This window comes from Diabrotica undecimpunctata, chromosome 8 (assembly GCF_040954645.1).
Source record: "Diabrotica undecimpunctata isolate CICGRU chromosome 8, icDiaUnde3, whole genome shotgun sequence".
Lineage (NCBI taxonomy): Eukaryota > Metazoa > Arthropoda > Insecta > Coleoptera > Chrysomelidae > Diabrotica > Diabrotica undecimpunctata.
Window position 1 is genome coordinate 36,094,161 of NC_092810.1, and position 8,546 is coordinate 36,102,706.

The following is an 8,546-nucleotide window of genomic DNA, read 5'->3' on the forward strand; positions in this document are numbered from 1 at the left end:
TCATGGAATAAATAAAATATCTGAAATATTACAAAGTAAGAAATAATGCTGTGAAAAATAGTGCTTAATACGTTTATTTACTCGTTTAAACTGATTCACCCATATACACTTTTTGGATGACGTTAATTGAAAATATATTATAAACTAAACACAACCAAGAAGATTGAAGATCAAGTCTCTGCACGGCATTTGTTCGAAATAGTGAGTGAAAACAATAAAAAGATTAAAATCTATTTAACGGACCCCAGTCCTGGCTTCATAAAAAAGTAGGTGTCAATTTGATTTGTCACCTAAAACGATATTAAACATCGACAATGGTGACGTGGTACACCAAGAACCGTGACCATCGAATAAATCATGTTCCTGCCACCCGAGACATCGTTGACCATAAACATGGACGCCAAAGACATGTATTGAGACCAGTGTTCTTGTGTCTCTCAGGTCAAAACACTACTCCTTTCGTCGCGATCGAAAAGATCACTTAAGGTCGAATATTTAAATAAAAAAGAAACACATACACGACCAAATATATCACAGTGTATCCGATAGAAAACTTTATAACATTAAAATTAACAAGCAAAACAAGCGGGTATGTATTGCGTGAGAAATTGGTGAAAATATTCTACAAATTAAGTACGCATGAATGCGAGAATAAAATAACAGTTCTTTGATAATGATTGAAGACACGGGTGCAAAAAGGAGGCAGCTCCATTTAATCTTTTTTTCAGGAGAAAAACAAAACTGTTTTACTATGAATTGTATTAATATTTATGTATTATTGATATATGGGAGTAAACTCTATTACATTATATATAATAAATATATTCACAAAATACGCTTTTTTTGGATATTTGATTGGATAGTAATATTAAAAAGAAAACGTTGAAGCTGTCCCCTTTTTGCACCAGAGAACTAAAAAAATATCACACACAAATTCAAATGCGATTTATTAATAAGGTATTGTTAAAAGAAACAAATAAATAGAAATTAATCATCTGTAAAGCTGTCTTAAAGCAGAAAAGATACGAAACCTTTAATCTCCCTAAAAAAAGTAACAAAAATGACAGGTTAATACACAAAAAGACAAGAAACAATATTAATAAATAATAATAACGAGATAATTGGACGTAGTTATGCAAGAAGTACTCAACTCCAAAAAGTGTGTTTTTCAGGAGAGACATTATCGCAAAGCTATCTATTGTAAATTACAGGTACAACTTACAGCCTTACTGAAAGTTGTACTGTGTTTGAGAGAGATAGTATTTTTATTGTTGATACTTCAACTAACATAATATATAATAACAGCTTTGGTATTCCCAAAAATGGTGATCGGTTCCTTATTGCGTATTATTCACATTATTAATTACATTTCACAATAGAGAAATAAAAACACAAAGTTCTTTAGATTATATTTTTATTGTAATTATTTAACAATAATAATACGAAAAACTAAGTAAAAAATAAAGGCAAATCTAATATTATTTTATAGCTTAAAAATAAAAAATAAACTGACCTAAAATAATAAAATTTTAAAATAATAATTATGACAATACTAGTGTAATGGAAAAAATCAGGATGTTTTTGTTCAATTTTAATATATGTAATGGAATAGTAGTTTAATCAATTTCAATTTTTGAAAGTCCAGCATCCCATTGTACCCATCAATATCATCTTGAATTTCTTCAATAGATGATAAATTACGATAAAAGTTTTTACAATCATTCGAAATTAAATGAAGAAATGATGCAATATCCTTAAGCTTTTCAAGTGATATTGGTTTTCCTTCTGACCACAGACTTTTCAACAAAGTTGACATGGAAGGGGGCCTGCCAACTTCTCGTTTTTGCACATTTATTTCAACAAATTCGTTATTGTAGTTGTTAGTGACGTAAATAGACATTGGTTTATTTTTAATAATGCGGATTTGTTTAAATTTCAACCAGTTTATCTTGGTGTTTTGGTGTGTCTTTTTTTCTGTTGACAATACTTTTTTCAATATCACTTGTAGACTTAAAAGCCAACAGAGTCCATTTTTACTACGTTTAAAATATTTCGTTTTCTATCTTTCTTCATAACACTCATGTAGACTTCAGGTGTGTAAAGCCTTTGCTGGAATTTGTGGAACTATGCCCAGAGACTAAAAACTTTATAGTAATATTTTGAAGGCTAGGGTGGACTTCCAGCAAAATTTTTAGTATTAGAACTATCTTGATATTTCTATTCTGGCCACCACACGAATCAATCCATAGTGTCAAATCGGTGACATCCTTGTCAACATTAGCAATAATATGTTTGTATAAACAAGATGGAACTTTCTGAGGGCCCCGAGCAGCTTGTCCCTCTTTCTCTTTTCCACTCTTGCCACTGTGGATTCCGCAATTGTATAACATCAGTTGTTTTTTGTAGAACATGATGTTAATTGGAATAGGCGGCAAAGTTAGAGTTTTCTCCAAGTCAAAGGTTAATGTCTCTGAACTCTTGTTTTCGTTTGCAAACTTCAAATCGTCTTTCATTAGAACTTGAGATAAGTTTGCAAGTGCCACATGCTTCTCATGATTTTCCTGAAGTTTCTGTTTTTCAGTACTATTTTCGGCATCATTAATCTGTAGAATAAGTGTGTCACATTGATTGCAAGTATCTTTTTTGGGTGTTTTAAGTCATAAATTAAAGTCTTATAGAAAAATATGTTTATACTTGCTGAAAGACACTGGGTTGCTGTACTCATTTTTATATAAATCATACATTTTCATTAGCGTAATATCAGTTGGCAAGTACAAAGAATCTGTATTGTTTCGTCGATAATAACTTTTGTACTTTGGAAATTTATTTATATGTTCTACTACATTATTTTTTCGGGAATCAGAAATTTTATTGAGCCCCTCTTTAATACCTCTTTTGTTTAGGAAAGAGTTAGACCGCATTTTCATCAGTATTAGGCTGAATCTCAGAAATCATTACATTTTTATCATTATTACTCTCAGGGATCATATTGCTATCATTATTGTATATTGTAGTAAATATTATCACATCTTCATCACTATTACTAACTGAAATGACTAAATTTTCATCATAGTTATTACCAGGAACATTTTCAAGGTCAGTCACAATGTTTTCATCCCCATTACTAGTATAAACCATATTTTCACCGTTAAAAACCGGGAGCAGGACATTTTCCTGAAACCACAAACATACCTTTAGGTATAAATATTTCTGTATTCTCTGTTTGCGATATGGAACCAATCACCATTAAATAGCGAGAAAACTTTCTTGTGTTTAAGGGAAAAATTGTAGATAAGGAAATAAACAGCCAAAAAAAACATATATCGGTACAGGGAAAATTACTGCAGCAACAAGTCAACAACACTGGTTACTGGTTCTCTTTTGTAAAATGCAATATTGCTCCTTTGATTCATTTTAGTAAACACAGATGTAGTTGGTTCCCGCTTGCAAAGCACATGACTGACTTTATGCGGTTGGATCCTGAATGCAAATCTCAAAAGGATAGTTACGTAAATGGTAGTTGATTCAAACTGTTATAACACAAAATATCGACGCTGAAGCCATTGGTTCTTTTTTGCTTAACAAAGTTTGAACCTTACTTATGCTATGTAAGCAATAATATCAAATTTTATATTTTGGTAGTTGGTTCCTTCTTGCATAACTACGTCCACTTATAGGTACAGAAGACAAACTGGAGAGATGGAAAGAATACATTCAGACCACTTTTTGACGATGATAGACCTTGTTCTCCACCATCCACGGATGATGGAATAAATGGAAAAGGTCCAAAAATAACAAAATAAGAAGTTATTTATCCAGTAAAAGTTCAGAAGAATGGAAAAGCCACCGGTCCAGAAAATATCAATGTAAAGTAAAGGCCTCGACTTAATAACAGCACTATTCAATAAGATGAATTAAGACAGATGAAATTATTTAGATGAAATTATGACATAGGTAAAATACCATCAGACTGGCTAAAATTAACATTCATAACATTACCAAAAAAATTCAATACCTCACACTGCGATGACTATCGAATATTAAGCATGATGTCCCATGTTCTTAACACTTTCCTTAGAATCATTTATACACGAATGATGCAGAAACATTTATGTAGATGTATATGCATCTTTTATTGATTATCGAAAAGCATTTGACTGCATTAAATACTAGTATTTTGCTAAAATTCTAGTGTTTTCAAAGATACCAATAAACGTACATTTGTTAAAACACAAATAATAATAGAACGAAAATAATGTAAAACATTTTTTACAAGATCAGACCTTAGTCTAGAGCTCAGACTTCGAATGATCAGATGTTACGTTTTCTCTATTTTGCTGTGTGGCTGTAAAATGAAACAGAAAAAAAGAATAGATGCTTTTAGAATACATATATATATATATATATATATATATATATATATATATATATATATATATATATATATATATATATATGTATATATATATATATATATATATATATATATATATATATATATATATATATATATATATATATATATATCGAGAAAAGGAGTACGACCGTCAATCCAATATAACTTAAGGATCACTCAGAAGAGTGGTGGGTGTTTTTCGGTCAAAAGGTGGAAAAAAAAAGACAAAGTTGATGGCTACTTCATCTATTTATTGAAGACGTTTCGCTTTCTTAATCAGAAAGCATCATCAGTTCATCTAAAAAGAACAATATGAAAAAACCACACAAGCATGGAAAAGTTGTTACATGTGTTACCTTAAAAAGATATGTAGCAGTCAGTGATATTAAAGTTGTAAAGACACTTAAGTAAATGGACATTATACGATTATGATGTATAAACAATAAATTGAACTAAATAAGTTAACAATTTGTTCAAACTAAGCACAGCAAAAAGAACATGTGGTTTTGTTTTTTTTAATATAAAAATGTATAAGTAAAAAAAAACATTAAAAAAGAAAGTGAAGAACTAAGAAAATCATAGAAACACTTCCAACAATACAGCAATAGTTATGATTTAATTTTAACTTTAGGTAGCATTATTATATTAATTAATATTGAAATTGAATAATTTAATAATGCTACCTAAAGTTAAAATTAAATCATAACTATTGCTGTATTGTTGGAAGTGCTTCTATGATTTTCTTAGTTCTTCACTCTCTTTTTTAATGTTTTTTTTTACTTATACATTTTTAAATTAAAAAAACAAAACTACATGTTCTTTTTGCTGTGCATAGTTTAAACAAATTGTTAACTTATTTAGTTCAATTTATTGTTTATACATCATAATCGTATAATGTCCATTTACTTAAGTGTCTTTACAACTTTAATATCACTGACTGCTACATAACTTTTTAAGGTAACACATGTAACAACTTTTCCATGCTTGTGTGGTTTTTTCATATTGTTCTTTTTAGATAAACTGATGATGCTTTCTGATTAAGAAAGCGAAACGTCTTTAATAAATAGATGAAGTAGCCATCAACTTTGTCTTTTTTCTCCACCTTTTGACCGAAAAAAACCCACCACTCTTCTGAGTGATCCTTAATTTATATATATATATATATATATACGGACGATAAAAGAACAAAACGAAGATGAAGGGATAATTCACCACACCGCAGAACAACTAGTTGAGCAACCAACATTGGAAGAAACGATAAACGTCATAAAACATCTAAAAAATAACAAAGCACCTGACACAGATGGAATAACTGCAGAACTGATAAAGAATAGTGGACATGCGCTATGGAGGCGTATCCATAAACTAATCGACCGCATATGGACACTAGAAGTCATCCCAGAAAATTGGAAAGTAGGAATCATACTTCCTATGTACAAAGGGGGAGACAAACGACTCTGCAAAAATTATAGGGGCATACCAGTTTTAAATGTCATCTACAAGATATTATCAGGAATTATATACAGCCGCCTGGAATCATTTTCGGAGGAGATTATTGGTGAATACCAATGTGGCTTCAAACCAAAGAGATCAACTATAGACCAAATACATAGTTGAGAGGTATACATGAAAAATGTGTTGAATATAACATACCTATTAACAACTTGTATATCGATTTCAAACAAGCGTTTGATGGAGTAGATCGACAAAAGATGTTAAAGCAACTATCTATGTTAGGGATACCCAATAAGTTGGTTAAACTTATACGAATGACTTTGGAGGGTTCCAAAGCTATGGTGAGAATAGATGGAGATATGACGCAGGCCTTTGATATTGAAAATGGAGTTAGACACAGGAATGCCTTATCAACAACACTTTTTAATCTAACTTTAGAAGCTGTTGTTATAAAACTAGATATAAACGGCTGTATTAATACAAGATCTATGCAAATATGCGCATATGCGGATGATGTCGCCATAATAAGCCGCAACAAAAGGGTATTAAGCGAAAAAGTTATAGAACTGAAACGAGAAGCTACTACGTTTGGTCTATATATAAATGAAAGCAAAACAAAATATATGGAGTGCACAAAATCGAATGAACATGAGAATCTGAAGGTAGACAACCATACTTACAAATATGCCTCCACTTTTCCCTACCTAGGCTCAATAATAAATGACAACAACAACATCAGTCAAGAAATACAAGCACGGATTCTTAGCGGTAATAAGTGCTTTTATGCATAAAAAGACATAATGAAAAGTAAGTTACTGAATCGTGAGTCTAAGCTGAGAATCTACAAAACAGTAATTACACCAGTGGTCACATATGGATGTAAAACGTGGACTCTCTCAACCACTGATGAAAATCAACTGAGAATATTTGAGCGCAGAATACTAAGGAAGATATTTGGACCAACCCAATGCAGCGATGGTTAGTGGAGAATTAAAATGAACCACGAGCTGGATGAACTAATGCATAGCGCAGATATTGTCAGATCTGTGAAGTCACAAAGATTAAACTGGCTTGGTCTTCTAGAAAGAATGCCAGATAATCGAGCTGTAAAAGTAGTTCAGAGATGGAAGCCCCAAGGAAACAGAACAAGAGGAAGGTCCCGTAAAAGATGGATAGACGACGTAGAGAGGGATCTTAAAACCATGAATATCAGGCAGTGGCGAAGGAAAGTATCCGACAGGGCAGAATGGAAGAACATTGTTAAGCAGACCAAGACTCACAAAGGGTTGTAGCGCTATTAGAAGAAGAAGATATATACGGACGGATGCTGAGAATTCCATGGATACAAAAGTTACCAATGGTGAGATACTTCGGCGCATGAGTAAGCAAAAAGAATTACTCAACATAATCAAAGAGAGAAAAATACAATACTTGGGTCATGTGTTGAGAGGTGAAAGATACGAATTACTTCAAATCATATTGAAAGGTAAAGTGCAGGGCAAAAGATCAGTTGGAAGACGCCAGAACTCATGGCTGAAAGACCTGAGAAGATAGTTTGACCGCTCATTTACAGAAATCTTTCCTGCAACAGTTTCCAAAGCTAAAATTCCCATTTGGATCGCCAACCTTCGAAAGGAGACGGCACAATAAGAAGAAGAAAGCTGTCTTCTTTATGATGAGTTGGTTTTCCTTCTCCTAGACACTTCAGCTGGTCGAAAAACTACATACAATCAGAAGGTACATATTTTGTTGTAAGTTCCTTTACATGGAGGTATTTCGGGCGCTTAACAGGTAACGGATGAGAGTAGAGGCGTAATGACAAAGTCAACGTAACGCCATGTTTCTAGAGAATAAACAAATCCTTAAGACTATAACTGGCCGAAATACTTATATCATATTAAATTCTTTTGCTCTTATGTTAAATCTGTATGCCAGTCTTTGCAGACTATCTTTATCTTGGGCTATCAATATTGCGTCGTCTGCGTAACAGAGTATTTTTATTTCTGTGTTTCCCATTCTTTCTCCTCTTCCTTTGTTAACGCTTTTAATGATTGTATCCATGATTAAATTGAAGAGTATGGGGCTCAATGAATCCCCTTGTCTTATTTAGCTGCCTATTTCTATAGGTTTTGTGAGTTGTCCATCTATTCTAACTTCCATTTTGTTGTTTTGGTAGATGTAGAAGGTGAACTTACTTTGTCAAACGCTTTCTTTAAGTCAATTAGACACAGAAATGTTGGTTTATTATACTCTAGTGATTTCTTAGTAATTTGCTTTATAACGAATATATATACACGATCTTCCAGTACGACAACTCTGTTGTTCATCTGCTAAACTTATCCGCTAATTTATTAGCACTTGTAAAATTTTAGTTGTTAGAGTAGTATTTAATAAGTTTATACCTCTGTAGGTTTCTGGCTGTTCTATCTCTTTTTCTGTCTGTTATCGATTCCTTTTTTTGAATAGTAAAATTAGTTCGCTATTTAATGCGAATAATGAAACTGGAGAAAATCCAAATATCTCGTATAAAAAAGGTGTGGTAATAAAAGTAATAATTAAACAAACCACAAATAAAATTAGAGTCTTAAATCAATTAAAATATATATTTTTAAGTGTCGTACAAGTATAAAAAAACCTGTATTTTGAAGCCAACTACGATCAACAAAATGAGAAAATACCGTGCCACTAATCACAC